Raw genomic sequence first — 19,694 nt, 5'->3', positions numbered from 1 at the left:
CGTGAAATGGTTGTAAAAATATTTTACGCGTCAAATGAGTGTAAAAAAATTTTAGTTGTCAAATGCGTGTAAAAATACTTTAGGTGTCAAATGGGTGTAAAAATATATTAAGTGTGAAATGGGAGTAAAACAAATATACGTGTCTAATGGGTGTAAAAGTATTTTAGGTGTCAAATGGTAGTAAATATGTTACAGGTGTCAAATAGGTACAAAAATGTTTTAGGTGTCAAATGGGAGTAAAAAAAAGGTAGGTGTCAAATAGATTAAAAATATTTTAGGTGTCATGTGGGAGTAAAAATGTAATAGGTGTCAAATAGGTGTGAAAATATTTTAGGTGTCAAATGAGAGTAAAAAATATCAGATGTCAAATAGGTGTAAAATATTTTACGCCTCAAATGGTTATAAAAATATTTTAGGTGTGAGATTAGCATAAAAATATTTTACGTCTCAATTGGGTGTAAAAACATTTTAGTTGTCAAGTGCTAGTAAAAATATTACAGGTGTCAAATAGGTACAAAAATATTTTAGGTATCAAATGGGTGTAAACAAAACTCTAGTGTCAAATAGGTGTAAAAATATTTTAGGTGTCAAATGGGAGTAAAAATATTATAGGTGTCAAATAGGTGTAAAAATATTTTAGCTGTCAAATAGGAGTAAAAAAATTAGATGTCAAATGGGTGTAAAAATATTTTAGGTGTGAAATTAGCTTAAAAATATTTTGTCTCAATTGGGTGTAAAAATATTTTATGTGTGAGATTAGTGTAAAAATATTTTTCGTCTGAATTGAGTGTAAAAAATTTTAGGTGTCAAATGGTAGTAAAAATATTACAGGTGTCAAATAGGTGCAAAAATGTTTTAGGTATCAAATGGGTGTAAAAAAAACTTTGGTGTCAAATAGGTGTAAAAATATTTTAGGTGTCAAATGGGAGTAAAAAAAATTTGGTGTCAAATGGGTGTAAAAATATTTTACATCTCAAATGGGTGTAAAAATATTTTACGTGTGAAATTAGCAGAAAAATTGTTTACATCTCAATTGAGTATAAACAAATTTTAGGTGTCAAATGGGTGTAAAATGATTTTAGGCGTGAAATGGTTGTAAAAATATTTTAGGCGTCAAATGAGTGGAAAATGATTTTAGTTCTCAAATGCGTGTAAAAATATTTTAGGTGTCAAATGAGTGTAAAAATATATTAGGTGTGAAATGGGAGTAAAAAAAATATACGTGTCTAGTGGGAGTAAAAGTATTTTAGGTGTCAAATGGTAGTAAATATGTTACAAGTGTCAAATAGGTGCAAAAATATTTTAGGTGTCAAATGGGAGTAAAAAGTAGTTAGGTGTCAATTGGGTGTAAAAATTTTTTAGGTGTCATGTGGGAGTAAAAATGTAATAGGTGTCAAATAGGTGTGAAAATATTTTAGGTGTCAAATGAGAGTAAAAAATATCAGATGTCAAATGGGTGTAAAATGATTTTACGTCTCAAATGGCTGTAAAAATATTTTATGTATGAAATTAGGGTAAAAATATTTTATCTCAATTGGGTATACAAATATTTTAGAGTTTGAGATTAGCGTAAAAATATTTTATGTCTCAATTAGGTGGAAAAAAAATTTATGTGTCAAATGGTAGTAAAAATATTACAGGTATCTTATAGGTGCCAAAATGTTTTAGGTGTGAAATGGGAGTAAAAAATAATCAGGTGTCAAATGGGTGTAAAAATATTTTAGGTGTCAATTGAGAGTAAAAATATAATAGGTGTCAAATAGGTGTGAAAATAATTTAGGTGTCAAATGGGAGGTAAAAAAATTAGATGTCAAATGGGTGTAAAAATATTTTAGGTGTGAAATTAGTGGAAAAATATTTTACGTCTCATTTGGCTGTTAAAATATTTTATGTCTGAATTGGTTGTAAAAAAATTTTAGGTGTCAAATGGAAGTAAAAATATTACAGGTGTCAAATTGGTACAAAAATGTTTTAGGTATCAAATGGGTGTAAAAAAAACTCAAGTGTCAAATAGGTGTAAAAATATTTTAGTTGTCAAATGGGAGTAAAAATATTATAGGTGTTAAATAGGTGTAAAAATATTTTAGCTTTCAAATTGGAGTAAAAAAAATTTGGTGTCAAATGGGTGTAAAAATATTTTATATCTCAAATGGGTGCAAAAATATTTTAGGTGTGAAATTAGCATAAAAGTACTTTACGTCTCAATTAAGTGTAAACAAATTTTACGTGTCAAATGGGTGTAAAAAGATTTTAGGTGTGAAAAGGTTGTAAAAATATTTTAGGCGTCAAATGAGTGTAAAAATATTTTAGGTGTCAAATGGGTGTAAAAATATATTAAGTGTGAAATGGGTATAAAAAAAATATAGGTGTGAAGTGGGTGTAAGAATATTTTAGGTGTCAAATGATAGTAAAAATATTACAGGAGTCAAATAGGTGCAAAAAGATTTTAGGTGTCCAATGGGAATAAAAAAAAGTTACGTGTCAAATGGGTGTAAAAATATTTTAGGTGTCATATTGGAGTAAAAATATAATAGGTGTTAAATGGGTGTGAAAATATTGTAGGTGCCAAATGAGAGTAAAAATAATTAGATGTCAAATGGGTGTAAAAATATTTTAGGTGTCAAATGGCTGTAAAAATATTTTAGGTGTGAAATTTGCGTAATTATATTTTAGTTATAATTAGTCGTATAGTACCCAGTTTGAGGCTAGAGTGTCAAATAGGTACTCGGTTTAAAAAAAGTGTCAATTGCATCCCAATTTTTGAAAAAGTGCTTCAATTAGGTCCCTTTCAGACAGAGTTGACTAACGTCGTTAGTCAACGTGCCACATGTTCCCGCTATGATCAACCATCCCGTCCCACCCCATCTGCTCCCTCCCCACCAACCCAGACGTCGTCACCCCTTCACCGACTTCATCGCCAACACCTCCCTTCCTGCCTAGTGGGAACTTTTCACCCTGGATCGCTATACTGGCGAAACTGACCCTAACGAGCACCTCAATGTCTGCATCACCCATGTCGCCCTGTACACGCCCCAAGATGCAGTCTTCTGCAAAGCCTTCCCCACCACACTCAAGGGCCCTGCCCTAGAATGGTTCATAACCCTTCCGCCTTACTCCATCGACAATTTCGACGTTCTTTCCCACATGTTCTCCACCTACTTTGTTGGCAGCCACCCACACCAAACTACCACAATCTCCCTCCTGGGCATTAGACAAGAACAAGGCGAACCACTCAGAGCGTTCATAGATCGCTTCAGTAAGGCAGCTCTTCGCACCCCATACCTCACCCAGGAGATGATCCTCCAATGCAAAGCACTTACCCTACAACCCGGCCCCTTCGCCAACAACCTCTACCTCCACCCACCTACCTCTATGCACAAACTCAAACTACGTGCAGCCGACTACGTCCACATGGAGGAAATGCAAAACCTCCACACCAAATTCTGCAATGACTATGCAGCCACCATCGCGAACCCTACCCCGCAGCCTCCCCGCCCTGATGCCCGCCCTCGCGAGCCTCGCAAACCTCGCTTCACCAGATATGCCCCCCTTACAGTAGCTCGCTCTCGCATTCTCGATGAGGCCCTACAAGCTGACCTAATCCCTCCACCACGCAAGACAGCCACCCCTCCTAACGCGGACATGACCAGATATTACCGCTACCACCGCAACCATGGCGACACTACAGAAGAATGCAAAGCACTACAGGATAAAATAGAAGAACTGGTCCGTGCTGGTCACTTTCGCCATTTCATCCGCAGATATGACCATTCCTCTTCCTCTCGATCCCGCCACCCCCCTCGATCCGACCACAGACGCCCTCCACATGATTCCCGTCACGACAAACGCCCCGCCCAACCCACCAACCAAGAACCCGAACCGGCCCGCACCGACATCACCCCCGCCGACCCTCCCCTACGTGGCACCATCAACACCATCTCTGGTGGCTTCGCTAGTGGAGGATCCACTTCTTCTGCCAGAAAGAGACACCTCCGCCATATCCAATCCATCAACCATATCACCCATTCCTACCACAGACGCCGCATGCCTCCTATCATCTTCACAGATGACGACTTTCATGGCCTCGACCATCAATAAGATGACCCCATGGTCATCACTATTGAAATCGAAAACTACGCCATTCAGAAAGTCCTTGTTGATCAGGGCAGCTTCATTGACATCCTCTACTGGGCCACCTACCAAAAGCTTCAACTTCTGGAAACCACCATGGTACCGTATGACGAGCCGATCTATGGCTTCTCTGGCGAACAAGTATCCACCCGTGGCCACATCGACCTCCACACCGTCTTTCGCGAGGGGACCCAAACCAAAACCATCGCAATCTGCTTCCTTATCGTCGACTCGCCAATATCCTACAATATCCTCCTGGGTCATCCTTCCCTGAACACCCTTGGCGTTGTCGTCTCCATCCCCACTTGGCCATCAATTTCCCTTCTCTTTCTGGTGACATCCTCACCATCCACTGCGACCAACTCTTGGCACGCGAATGCTACATGGCCAGCCTGCGCCCACAACTCCCTATTCAACAAACCAACCAAATTGAGCGACCACCTGGCTTCAGCATCGCCCTGTCAGGCGAAGATCTCGACCCCATAGTAGGCCGGGATGTTCGTCTCGAGCCAATTGCGGAGACCTCCCCTCTAGAGCTTCCCAACGGCCACTCTATCAACCTAGGCACCGATTTGAACTCTGATGAGCGTGCCATCATCACACCCATCCTCACCAACAACACAGACCTTTTCGCCTGGTCAGTCGTCGATCTCCCTGGGGTGGACCCTCTAGTGGCATCCCACAAACTATCCATCTATAAAGAAGCCCGCTACGTATCCCAGAAAAAACGCAAACTTGGCGAAGAACGTCGGCTAGTAGCTAATATTGAAACCGACAAACTACTGAACACAGGATTCATAGAAGAAGCTCAATACACCACTTGGCTTTCTAACGTAGTCTTGGTGAAGAAAGCCAATGGCAAATGGCGAATGTGTGTGGACTACACGAATCTAAACAAGCCTTGCCCTCGCGATGCCTACCCCTTACCCAACATTGATCGACTCGTTGACGGTGCAGTATGGAATAAGGTACTTAGCTTTTTGGATGCATATTTCGGATACAACCAAATCCCCATGGCTGTATCTGACATGCACAAAATCGCCTTCATCACGAACGATGCCAACTACTTCTATAAAGTAATGCCTTTTGGTCTCAAAAATGCTGGAGCTACCTACCAACGGCTGATGGACAATGTTTTCAGTCACCTAATGGGACACTATGTCAAAGTATATGTTGACGGCATGTTTGTACAGTCTCCAAGTCACTACCAACATACTGAGGACCTATCAGCAGTCTTCTCTGCGCTACACCGATACAACCTTCGCCTCAACCCAGACAAGTGTGTATTCAGCGTCGACCGTGGTAAGTTCCTTGGTTTTATGCTAACCCAACGCGGCATAGAAGCCAATCCAGAAAAATGCAAGGCCATCATCGAGATGTGCAGCCCCGCTACCATCAAGGAGGTCTAACGGCTCATAGGCCGCCTCAGCCATTTCCCGTTTCCTACCCAAACTGGCCGAACAAACCCAACCCATAGTCCAACTCTTAAAGAAATCCACCCGGTTCACGTGGACTGATGATTGTGAACAAACCTTCCAAAAACTGAAAACCACCCTCACCTCACCACTTATCATTCACAAGCCGGACACCCACCAACCCCTACTCGTATACATCACAGCCACCGACTACACCGTCAGTGCCGCGCACGTCCAGGAGATAGAAGGCACGCAACATCCTGTCTACTTTGTTAGCATGACATTGTAGGATCCCGAAACCAGATATCAAATGGTAGAGAGGTTGGCTTTATCTTTAGTCCACGCAGCTCGCCGCTTACACCCATACTTCCAAAACCACAGCATCACCGTCAAAACCGACTACCCAATCCAAAAAATTTTGCAAAAACTAGATCTAGCCAGACGGATGTCATCCTGGGCCGTCGAGATGTCAGAATTCAATATTCGGTACGAACCCCATGGCCCCATCAAAGCTCAATGCCTCTTAGATTTTATCAACGACCTCCAGCACACCCCCACAGAGGACCAGTGGACACTTCATGAAGATGGTTCCTCAAACCTAAAAGGTGTCAGTGCTGGCATTGTATTAGAAGGAGCCAACGACATCCTCATCGAAAAATCCCTTCACTTTGTCTTCAAAACGTCCAACAATCAAGCCGAATATGAAGCTATCCTCGCCGGCCTTTCCCTTGCCCGCGAAGTAGGTGTCAAGACGCTGACATGCAAAACCGACTCCAAACTCACTGTAGGACACCTAAATGACGAATTCCAGATTAAAGACCCCATCCTTCTACAATATTACCATTTGGTCCGAACATTCATTCAATCCGTCTTTGAGCGAGTCCGCATCGAGCGCATCCCAAGAACCGATAACATCAGAGCCGACATCCTCTCTAAATTAGCCAGCACCAAATTAAAAGGCCGCCACCGATCCATGTTGCCGCAAACACTATGGGCTTACAGGTGCACCCCTCAATCAACAACAAACGAATCCCCTTTCAGCCTAGTTTACGGCGTAGATGCCATGATACCAATTGAAATTGGCGAACCATCCCTGCGCCGAGAACTATACGACCCAACCCACAACCATCGACCTCGTACCAAAACTCAAAGAGAAAGCCCAGATACGAAACTTAGTGGCCAAACGAAGAGCTGCCAGGAAATATAATGCAAACCTATGTCCACGATCATTCGCCATCGGGGATTTAGTATGGAGAATGGCCAACAGTGCTAGAAAGAAGGATGGCAAGTTCTCTGCCAATTGGGACGCCCCATACCGCATACGCGAAGACGCAAGAGGAACACTTATCTGGCGAAGAGATTCCTAACACTTGGTATGTATCGCACCTCAAGTTCTATTTCAGTTAAATGTATGCTGCAATAAGCCGAACACTTGTAACCCTGGGTGTAGTCTTTTTCCTCACCTAGTCTTTTCTCCCTAATGAGGGTTTTGGCTAGGGAGGTTTTAACCAGGCACCCCATATTCAATAAATAAAATGAAGGGTTCTCCACTATACAACTTTCCTACGTTTTTACTCTAATATTCGTTTAAGTTCCCCACCCTTACCACAAGTAAGCGGCCTGGGTCGAACACCCTTAATTCGTGGTTAATTCGTTTAAGTTCCCTACCCTTACCACAAGTAAGCGGCCTGGGTCGAACACCCTTAACTCGTTGGTTAATTCGTTTAAGTTCCTCACCCTTACCACAAGTAAGTGGCCTGGGTCGAACACCCTTAATTCGTGGTTAATTCGTTTAAGTTCCCCACCCTTACCACAAGTAAGCAGCCTGGGTTGAACACCCTTAACTCGTTGGTTAATTCCTTTAAGTTCCCCACCCTTACCACAAGTAAGCGGCCTGCGTCGAACACCCTTAATTCATGGTTAATTCGTTTAAGTTCCCCACCCTTACCACAAGTAAGCGGCCTGGGTCGAACACCCTTAACATACAATCGATCGCATCACACATACACAACATATCATAAAAACCCGAAATACACAATAACATACAAGAACCTTAATCGCATTTGAACATAAGTGCAAGAATGTACCAATGTAACGTAATGTACCAAATATTATAGACATAGGCTCAAATAATATGCTCAAATCAATTAAAATCGAGATCCTATTCTGCTGCAGATGCCACCTCTACGGCATTGCCCGCTCCTTTCTCCTCCTCTACCGCCTTCTCCTCCACCTCCTCATCTGCACTGCTCTCGTCCTCCTTAACCAGCTTTCCGTCAACAACGTCCTTATTCACATCGAACTTTGCATTTGTGATGTCCACATCCTGATGGAAAAAGGTCGCTTGATGGAGTCTCTTCTCAAAGTCGGTGATGTACTCTTGTATAATACAATTCTTCAAGTCGTCAAGCTCACCCACGACACAGTCATACTTCTTATCAATTCTTCATAATCTTCCTCCAACTCCCTTATTCTCTTGTTCAATTTTTCCTCTGAATCCAAACAACGAACCCTCCATGTTGCCAACCTCTTTCTCTCTACCTCCCAACTCTCCTTCGCCTTCTCCAACGCAGCCTTCTCTTCCTCAAGCTTGTCCACCTTTCCCTGTAACTCCTCCACCTTTTCCTAACCTCTGATATCGCTGTCGTTAGGCGATCAAATTACTACTTTAGCAACTTCAGTATTGCCAATTTGTAGTGAAGAAAATAGTTAGGGTTAAGATAACCCTGAGTCGTCTCACAACGAATACGGAATTGATCTCAAATATTTGATTCTTAAAAATGCAATTAAAACTAGCAACTATAAAAATAGGGGGATTTTGATATGCAAAGAAAATGACACGGAAGATTGTAAACACAGTAATAGCAAATAGGTCAATTCCACTGCTTTTTCTAAATAAGATTCTTCATTGGTTATCTAGAGATTATTGTTAAATTAATTATTGTTGTTGATTTACAAATCAATCAATGTAAAGACTCAATTAATTTGTTGGCGTTCTCACTTTTAACCAAAGTACAGTCTCAATTAAAAGTGAGAACTTTTAGATTATCCATAGTAAATTCAACCAAAGTACAGTCTCAATTAATTTTACTATGCCTAATCATGTCTATTCCTTTGTTTCTTTACCAAATAGAAAACTTAATTAATCAAAGTAAAGTCTTGACTAATTTTAGTTAAAGTAATTACCTCTAATCAAATTAAAGTCTCAATTATTGGCAAAAACTTATTTAATTAAATGAAAGTTTCTAAACAAAATCAAAGTAAAGTCTCAATTTAATTTAAAAACCTTTTAACTCATATGATTAGCATGCATGTAGATTTAAAATCATTATTTTCTATTCAATTAAGAAGCAAAGGACATAGATAAACAAAAACCACAACAATAATCAAAATAACAAAACATATAAATTCATCTAACCTCAGAATCCATTTAAGAAATTACAGTGGAATCAACCCTAAAAGCTTAGCCCTCTATGGCTTTGATGGAATACATGATGATATGAAGGAAAGAAAATAAAGATAAAGAATGAGAGATGTGGTGGAGACGGTATCTGCCAAAACCAGAGAGTTCTAAGTGTCTAAGCTGTCAGCTGTAAAAATTGTCAGTCCCCTCTTCTGCTCCCTTAAGTCTCTTTATATAGGCTTCCACTGGACTTTGGGCTTTATCTGTCAGTTGCTAAAATCTTTTATTTTTATTTAATTAATTAGCAACTTAATTCATGTCCAATTTCCAATTCTGTCCCTCTCATTTAAGCATTTTTACAAAATTGACCAGAGGTTGACCAGTTTGACCAGAGTTGACCAGTTTTGACCATTTCAGTGTCCATTGAGAGGATGACACGTGGAAGCTCCTTCTCTCTCCCAAATTAGGGTTTCCGCTTGCTCCTTTGGCTGCAGAGAAGTGCAAGGTTCGTGTGGAAGCTGCTGCGACGGCGTGGTGGCTTCTCCGGTGGGCGCGGTGGTTGCAGGTGCAGTGGCGGCACTGGTTCGCGCGAAGATCTGTAATGCTGCTGCGGTACGGAGGCGAGAAGGCGTCGTTGCTGTTGCGCGGTGGTGCGCCAGTTTGCTTCACGGTCGCTGCTGCCATGGAGAAGATGGAGATGCGCTGCAATGGTGGAGTTGTTGCTGCAGCGGTGCGGAGGCAAAAATGGTGCTGCAGAACAGGTGGTGACTGCGCGATCTGGTGGCGCGAGTGAAGAAGATGATCGCGATGGTGGAGGAACTGGTCCAGGCGAAGGAGCTCCATGGTTGTGCGCTGCAGAATCGTGGTGGTCGCGAAGCAAACCTCGCGGAGGCGTGAAGATGGTATTGTCATGGTGAGCGCGACAGAGAAGATGGAGAGAAAATGGAGGTGCTGCGTCGCGGTGGTTCTGTAGTTTCCGGCGAGTTTTAGTGGTGGCCGGCGAGGTTGGCGGCGGCGGCTGCCGTGGAGGGTGGAAGGGAAACTAGGGTTAGGGTTTCATGTGTGAGATGGAGGAGATGATGACGTGGCAAAATCTGATTGGTTAATTTGGTGAGGTGGGGATTATGACACGTGGCGGCTTATGGTTGGCTAATCTTAAAGTGTGGGGATTGCCACATGGCATGATCTGGTTGAGTGGAGTTTAAGTGGTAGGAGGGGTGCAACTTAGTGAAAATTGGGGGTGCAGAACAGGTTTTTGTGGTCCACTTTAAAAGGAGTGTGCAAGTAAAAACTGGAGGTGCATTTAGCTCCTGATTTATTCTTTTTCAGAATTTCTTGATTTTGGACTTATTTTGTAACTTTGAATACTTCAAAATCACACTATTAATTGACCAAAAATAAATTCCAGCTGCATTAACAAACGTTAGAATATCCAATAATATTTTATGCAACTAAAATCAATTTTTACGCCACTTTTACCAAACTTACTCAATAAATCCAATAATCACAAATCCTAATTAAATCAATCTTTAAGCACCGAAAATTCAATTAAATCCCCAAATTTAAATATTAAATGAGGACAAAAATTTGAACTCATCAACCTCCCTCCGGTATAAAGACCCCACACAACGGCTTAATATCAAGACTTTACTTCCAAACTCCACCATCGTCCTCACAATATGGTTCGCCTCCATATTATCAATGGAATTTATAATGGTATCTGGGAGGTTGATTGCGATATCCTTTCTCACGAATATTTCTGGCAATTCAATTAAACCAGACTCCGGTCCTTTCTCCCCACTGGCCAACCCCGCCCTACTGGCCGACCCCGTCCCGAGCAAGACCGCCCTCGCTCTTTTCACGTCCTTCCCCTTGCCGGGTCGAGGCGGCAACTCGGCCTTGCTTTTCGTCCCACCGTGTACATGTACCTCCTTCCTCAGCGACTGGAAGAGCGCCAAGTTTTTCTTCCCTGATTGCGCCATGTGCCCTACAATAATATATTATTACCCGGATTAAAACAACTTAGAATCATTAACATAGTTTAAGTAAAAAACAGATACCTTCAATATCTATAATCGGATGCACCGAAAACTCTAACTAAGCCCTTAGTGGGCAACTTATCGACAAACTTCATTAAGATTCCCACCACCTCCTTATCCTCCGCCGATAACTCATCCATCCCCATATCCTTGTACCGAGAAGGACTACCCGTCCAGCTAAATAGGAATTTTGTACTCCCATTTGCGTTCAAGAAATGAGGTATGCCTTCTTTCTTCACAACATCCTTGAAATACCCGTCCTTGAAGTGCTTGAAAGACTGGGAAAATGCGTCCAACCTGCTGATACTAGGACGACTTATCAGAGATAGCCAAGTAGTCGGCTGGCGGGGTCTGGTGTCGTAGAAGTACAAAAAAGCGTAAGGAGAAGGCTCCAGATATAGAGATTGACACAAGACGCGGAAAGCTTGCAAATAAGCCCAACTATTCAGGTGCAACTGTGTAGGTGCCACGTTCAATGCGCGAAACTGATGAAGGATTAACCCCAACCAAGGATGGAGGCACATGCTTAAGAAGACTAAGCATGTTTAGAAAGGAAGTTCACTAATCCTTCATCCTTTTCATTTGAGTTTGTTATTTTTTATTCCCTAAGTTGACTTAGTTGAATCAACTTTAGTTGACTTGTTGACCTTTGACTTGTTGACTATAGTTGACTTGACTTAAGCCAACATGCTAATCTATGTTTATTTGCTTTGTAGGTTAATTAGGAGTAAGAAAGCAATGCTAGGTGGCACATGGTGATTGGAGAGCATAAATGATGTGGAGGAGAGAGTAAAGCAAAGGCATAAAGCATAAAGAAAAAGGTATAAAGAGAGTGCACCTATGTACCTTTGGTCTCCTTTGAATTTAGCACACTTTAGCCACTTTTTGGAGACATATGAGACACATTCTTTGTCTCCTTTTGTGCTAGAACGAAATTAGCCTTGCACACACTATAGTTGGCTCTTTTGTCTCTAATTTTTGAAACCTTATTTGACCTAGTTTCTAGAAGCTAGGGTTAGGTTTTTGTAGAGACATCCTTAGGTATCTTTTATTTGCTTAGAGGCCCCTAAACTCTTCTATATAAGGGGTGCTCCTAAACATGTAAAAGGGTTGAACATTTTGAAGTAAAAACACTCTTGTGTCTCAACCATTTGTGAGAGTTTCCTCCCTTGGGAGTGAAACTTTTAAGCCTTATCTTGCATAGCAAGTGGCGGCACACATCCACTCATCTTCAAGGTTGTCATGGCTTCTAGCCTAGCCTTGTAGTGGCGTGCTTCTCACATTTTTACCATTTCTTTCCTTTCCATTTTATGTTTTCTTCTTCCTTTAATTGTTTTGTGTTTTCTATGGTTTATGTGCTTTCCATTTCCTTTTCATTTTGAATCAATCCATCATCTTCTTCTCTTGAGCTTTGTGAAAGGAACCTTCACATCTAGATAGCTTGCTATCTTAATGTCCAGTGGGAATTTTCAAAAAGCTTTCTTAAACAACTTCACCATATTCATAACTCTAAAAGGAAACAAGATAATCCTTCATCATTTGGTATCAGAGCCTGGTTATCTTGAATATGGTGTTTTTCATGTGCTAACCTTGTCTTGTTGTAGCTATCTTTGTATGGTTCAAATCCACTTCCATTGCACACAAAAACAATGCTGGCAGAAACTGTTCACGATTTTAAAAGATTAAACTGCACCTGCTAGTGGTCCAAAAGTAATGTTCTTTATATCAAAAGAAAGCTCTTTGAGTCTAGTTTCCAACAAAAAAAGAATTAATGCATTTGGAGTTCTGTGGAGAGAGTTATGATCAAATGAGTGAGCAAAGGTCAGAGCTACCGAGAATACGAAAAACAACGTTTTCAGGTTATGTTGTGGCAATTTTGGCTTCGGTTTTGTGACTCTTTTGCTCCTAAATGTGGTTGGATAACATGTCTTTTGATGCTTAGTCTTTGATCCTCAAATCCATGAGTTTAAATGCATGATAGCTACATGTTTGTGTCTTTGTGTATGTCATGTTGAGTCTTTAAATGTGTCTAACTTTTGCTTGAGTCATATGTCATATGCTTCTTTGAGTTTTCTTATTCTTGTTTCTAAGTATTTGAGCTATTGCATGAGATCTATGCCTTTTGTTGTAGCATGCTCCTTGAAATTGATTTTGACCTAATTTTTAAGGAACTAAGTGTTCAAGACACCCTAAAATATCCTTCTCATCATCTTAAGTACCTAGCTTTGAAAAGAAAAATTATTTTCATGACCAAAAACAGTTTGACCGAGAGCTAATGTGTTGCTTGGTGAATCCATTTGGCCATTTTTACTAGGTGTTATGCTACCAAATTTTATACTTGGAATTTGGGTGATATTGGCAAATTAGTTCCATGCTTTAAGTTGGTTATGATCTTTCTTGGTGTATGCATAATTTGAGGTATAATCTTGGCTTGTTCAAATGCTTTCCATAGAGTCTTTAAAAGTGTTTTTCATTGCTTTAGTCTTATTCAAGTTTTGTCTTTAAAACAAAATTTCCTTAGAAGTTAAACTTTCTTGTTTTTGTGCTTTTCTTGCTTGTCACTAGGTGTTCTTTGTTGTGTCTTAGTAGTTTTCTTTTCTTGAAACTCTTGGGATGTTGTGGCCGAATCACTTGCCTTGCATTTGAAAGGTTTTGAACAAGTTTTTAAAAGTGTTTGCTTCACTCCTTTGGAGGAGCTTTGAGTGTAGCCTTGCCTTATTACTTTGGGAGAGTGATCTAAACACTTGGGTTACTTTTTGGGTTGGAATTGGTCTCGGTTTTCATGTTATCTAACTCCTAATTCATTTATTTTTTCTTGGCTTTGAGTGTTTTGTTGTAGGAATCATGGCAAGTTCATCAAATGCATCTACTCTAAACAAAAACAATACATTGATGAGATTACTTCGGGATTTGGAGTTCTCTAGGAAGGAGTCCTTTGAACAATTGAGAAAAGAAAAGGAGCAAAGTGACCTAAGAATCCAAGAGCACATTGAAAGGCTTGAAGCTAAAGAGCAAGAAAGAGAGGCTAGGAAAAGAGGGCATTCTAGGCGCAACCCATCACAAGAGAAGCAAACTCCAAAGATTCCTAAGTTCTATGGTGGAAGTGATCCAAAAATCTTCCTTGATTGGGAAGCTAAAGTTGATCAAATTTTCAATGAAAATCATGTAAAGGATCAAGCACAAGTTGATCTAGTAGTTTTAGGATTTTTGGAGTATGCCAATACTTGGTGGCATAAAGTTTGTAAGAATTATGACCAAGGGCCACCCGCGGCTTCTTGGATGGACATTAAAACTCTTATGCGCGCTAGATTTGTTCCTCCCTCCTATAGGAAGGAACTTCTTTTGAAGCTCCAAAGGCTTCACCAAGGTTCTATGAGTGTGAGTGAGTACTTTAAAGAATTAGAGTCTCAAATGCGTAGGGTTGAAATAAAAGAAACTAATAAAGAGAAAATAAAAGGATTTGTGAGTGGTCTTAGGAGAGACATAAAAGACCAAGTAGAGTTGTATGAGTACTCCACTCTTGAAAATGTTTTCACACTTGCCCTTGGGATTGAAATTCAATTGAAAAGAAAAAGAAGGGCAAAGAAGAGTTACTCACCCAACCACTACTTTAGTCACTCATGGAAGGGAAAAGATAAAAAGAAACATGATAAGTCCCTTCTAACTCTCATCAAGAACCACCAAGTAAAAGTAAGTCTCCAAGTGATCACATTCACCATTCCACTTCTTCAAGATCAAGTTCCATTAAATGTTTTAAATGTTTGGGTTATAATCACATTGCTTTAAATTGCCCAACCAAGAGGACCATGATCTTAAAGAAGAGTAATGATGTTGAAAGTGAACACTCATCTCTCCATTCTCTTTCAAAAGAATCTTCTTCCTCTAGTAAAACTAAAATTTTTGAGAAAGACCCTATGTTATTAAGGCGCATGATAGGTCAAGATCAAAGTGAGCTTGAGCCCACTCAAAGAGAAAACATTTTTCAATCTAGATGCAAAATTAACAAATGGGTTTGCTCTCTTATTATTGATGGAGGAAGTAGTACCAATGTAGCTAGCACAAGGTTGGTGGAAAAGCTTAGCTTAGAGACCATTCCTCATGCTAAGCCCTACAAGCTTGCTTGGATAAGTAAAGAGGGAGAAATAGATGTCAATAAACAAGTCCTAATTAACTTCTCTATAGGAAGCTACAAAGATGAGGTGCTATGTGATGTTGTTCCCATGGAAGTCACACATATCTTACTAGGTAGGCCATGGCAATTTGATAAACAAACTTTACATGATGGCCATACCAACCAATACATTTTCTTCAAAAATGGGAAAAAGACAACTTTGCTACCTCTATCACCTCAGGAAGTTAATAAGGATAGAAATAAAATAAGAAAAGATAAAGAAGAAAAAGAAAAGGGGCAAGCTTTCACCAAGGTGTTACTTGCCTACAAAAAAATTCTTCCAAAGCAAGATGTGCATCACTCTTCCTTCTCTTCCCAAGCCAAAAAGGAAGGCCCAAAGCATAAGCAAGAGAGGAAGAGTAGTCTAGAAAATAAAGATGGCCTAACCAAAGCTAGGGGTAATACCCTTAGAAAGGATGGAACAAAAGCTCATAAAAGGGAGGCGCAAATCCTCCCCCAAATCAAGTCAAGTTCCAACCACAAAGGCTTAAAGAATTTGTGGTCAAATTCTCTCCAAGAAGGGGAGGATGATGAAGGATTAACCCCAACCAAGGATGGAGGCACATGCTTAAGAAGACTAAGCATGTTTAGAAAGGAAGTTCACTAATCCTTCATCCCTTTCATTTGTGTTTGTTATTTTTTTATTCCCTAAGTTGACTTAGTTGAATCAACTTTAGTTGACTTGTTGACCTTTGACTTGTTGACTATAGTTGACCTTTGACTTGTTGACTATAGTTGACTTGACTTAAGCCAACATGCTAATCTATGTTTATTTGCTTTGTAGGTTAATTAGGAGTAAGAAAGCAATGCTAGGTGGCGCATGGTGATTGGGGAGCATAAATGATGTGGAGGAGAGAGTAAAGCAAAGGCATAAAGCATAAAGAAAAAGGTATAAAGAGAGTGCACCTATGTACCTTTGGTCTCCTTTGAATTTAGCACACTTTAGCCACTTTTTGGACACATATGAGACACATTCTTTGTCTCCTTTTGTGCTAGAACGAAATTAGCCTTGCACACACCATAGTTGGCTCTTTTGTCTCTCATTTTTGAAACCTTATTTGACCTAGTTTCTAGAAGCTAGGGTTAGGTTTTTGTAGAGACATCCTTAGGTATCTTTTATTTGCTTAGAGGCCCCTAAACTCTTCTATATAAGGGGTGCTCCTAAACATGTAAAAGGGTTGAACATTTTGAAGTAAAAACACTCTTGTGTCTCAACCATTTGTGAGAGTTTCCTCCCTTGGGAGTGAAACTTTTAAGCCTTATCTTGCATAGCAAGTGGCGGCACACATCCACTCATCTTCAAGGTTGTCATGGCTTCTAGCCTAGCCTTGTAGTGGCGTGCTTCTCACATTTTTACCATTTCTTTCCTTTCCATTTTATGTTTTCTTCTTCCTTTAATTGTTTTGTGTTTTCTATGGTTTATGTGCTTTCCATTTCCTTTTCATTTTGAATCAATCCATCATCTTCTTCTCTTGAGCTTTGTGAAAGGAACCTTCACATCTAGATAGCTTGCTATCTTAATGTCCAGTGGGAATTTTCAAAAAGCTTTCTTAAACAACTTCACCATATTCATAACTCTAAAAGGAAACAAGATAATCCTTCATCAGAAACACACCCATAGTAAAATCATCAAACGGTAGTCGTACATGTAGTTGCGAAAAGTGACACATGTACATATAGAAGAATTTCTCCGCGGCCCTTCCTGCCCGTGACACACACGGTCAACGGCGCTAACCCTCTCCAGGGAAACAATATCACCGCTTACCCCCTTCCAGATGACGAGCGTACAATTCAGCCAGGAGTTCAATAAACAAGACCACCAGAACAAAGATGATTGATTACGGACATCGGCAGCTGCCCACCCGTAACCGCCTTTGCCTGGCCAGTCACTCTCGGCCAATTCTTCAGGGGGATCTTCTCGAACCTCCCTTACCGTCTCCATGGGAATCCTACTCATCATTCCTCCGGAACTAGTACCCTCTTCATCTACTTGCCTATCTCTACTCCTCTCCGACCCCATACTCTTACTAATAGATGTGACAACGATATACTATCGCTACTAGACATACCTTTTTCGTGTTTACGGAAAGATATCGGCTGAAATTGGGAACTAGTCGGACAGTAAAATGCACACAAGATCTTTGAATACAAAACTCTCGCAAATGAACCAAGTAACCCCTTACTCATTTTGAAATCTGTATTTATAAGCCAGGATCCCAAACGACGAAAACCCCTTCCCACCAAAAAACAACAACTCATACCAATAAACACCATCATTACAAAATACATGATTCTTAAAAACGACGGCGCCAGAACTTCCTGATTTGACCGTTGACACCCCTTCACCTACCTTCAAACGGTTACCACTTTTTAGCCTTAACACTATTCATCACACTTAAAGGCTGGGGGACTGGTGTATCACACGTAGCCGGTTTCGCTAGCATACCAACACATATCACCCTTAACCGACAACCTATATCGGCCAAGGCTGGGTAGTGTACCACACCTTGCCAAACTCGACCAAATAAGTAAACGATACATATATACCAAAACAGTTAAGTATTCAGCCTAGGCCAAGTTAGCCTAAATCTTATCAGATCTAACCTAAACATCTAGAGGAATAACCTGCACAAGATATCATATAACCAACCTAAGCCGTCAAGGAAAGTAACCGGCCTAGGCCGACTACTCCAATAGACTCAGTAAGATTAAAGCCCCCAACGTTCAATAGGTCCTAAGGGCCTGGGCGAGGGCCCAGGCCCACTTAGAGCCAAAGCCCAAGCCAAGGCCCGACCTAGAGAATAACCAGACATAATTAATACTCTATAAATACTCGTGGACCCCAATAATTAAAGGTACGCATTCATTAATCACAGAGTTGACCTTTTTTAGAGCTTTGACTCACTTGAGCTTCGGAGTCCTTTCTGCAGGTAACCCCTTCTGGGTCCAAACCGACATATACCAACCGGGAAGAAGCCAACTGAGGAGATAGCGGACTACATGGTAAGGTGACGCTTGTGCCTAACTCATCTTGTTTGTTCTCTGTAGGAACAAAGATAATTAAGTACTAATATTTATATTGTTCCTTTAAATTTCAGACCAAATTTATTATTTATATAAATGATATACTAATATTTTTTATTAAAAATGACTTTTTAAAATATTACTTTATTAATTACTTTTTTATTAAGTACTCATGTTTTGTTAATTTTTTTTAAATAGAACAATATTGTCTCTTACTAATGTTTAACCAAAATATCTATTGGTTTGAATGTTATACTAATTTTTTTTATCATTAAAAGTGACTTAATAAAATGACTTTTACCAATAAATTTTAATATAAATATCAAATACTTAATTTTTGTTAAACTTTTATACTTAATTACTTTTAATTTTATAAAAAAATGGATTTTAATTATTAAAAAAAATTGGGACAAAATTGACTTAGATACACACACTTAGGTACTAAATTGAAACAAAAAAACATATATAGGGACTAAATCGAAATCAACACAATGGCATCTGATAGTGATACTGACACGTGGCACTAACAATGCCCCGTGTCACACAGGGACGTGACACATGGCATTTTTATTATTTTTTTCAAAAAATTTTAAAAAAAATTAAAAAATTTAAAAAAACCACAGATTGAGACGTGGCACGTTGACTAACGGCGTTTGTCAACTCTGTCTGAAAGGGACCTAATTGAAGCACTTTTTCAAAAGTTGGGATACAATTGACACTTTTTTTAAACAGGGTACCTATTTGACACCCTAGCCCCAAATTGGGTACCATACGACTAATTATACCAATTTTTTTTTAGGTATTCATATAAAAAATGCAACACATGCAATTACTTTATTACTTGGATTCCATACTTAGATTGTTTGTACTGCTAAAGTTTAACAGTTTGGATTACATTGTTTAACAATTTTATTTCAAATGATCTTTATCTATTATGCTCTCTTCTTATTTTTGAACCATTCTCGCAGTATGGAATGAAAATATTACCCTAAATTCAACTATCAACAACTCCTTTACTGTTAGTGAAGATAGAAACCTACATGATCAAGCAATTCAATCTTCAAATAGAAAGCCATTGTTGGAGTTGACATGTCGTGGTAAGTTTATTCACTGAATTTAAATTTCATTGAAATTCCCAATAATGAAATTGAAATGCACAATGTCTCATTCATCTTTATATTTAATGTAATCTTTGTATTTTAAAGTGGATACATTTTTATTTAATTTTGTTTAATTTCAATTTGCAGACATTGACCAACTTAATTATAAGAATGCAAGAACAAGAAGGAAAGTTATTACGAATCAAAAGATTGCAGAAAAAAGTAATATCATGCTTGATAAATCTAATATTATTTTATCTTTATTTCAATTCCTTTAATAGTTTTTTTATTACTAATAATTACTAACATTTCATGTAAAAAAATTCATGGTTCTACCTCCATTGGATCTGGAATGGTTGGTAATTCAATTGAAATCACCAATGGTCCAATTTTGCACAAAACCAACATTAA

The sequence above is a fragment of the Vigna unguiculata genome, chromosome 8 (assembly GCF_004118075.2).
Source record: "Vigna unguiculata cultivar IT97K-499-35 chromosome 8, ASM411807v1, whole genome shotgun sequence".
Taxonomy (NCBI): domain Eukaryota; kingdom Viridiplantae; phylum Streptophyta; class Magnoliopsida; order Fabales; family Fabaceae; genus Vigna; species Vigna unguiculata.
This window is presented reverse-complemented; position numbering follows the sequence as displayed.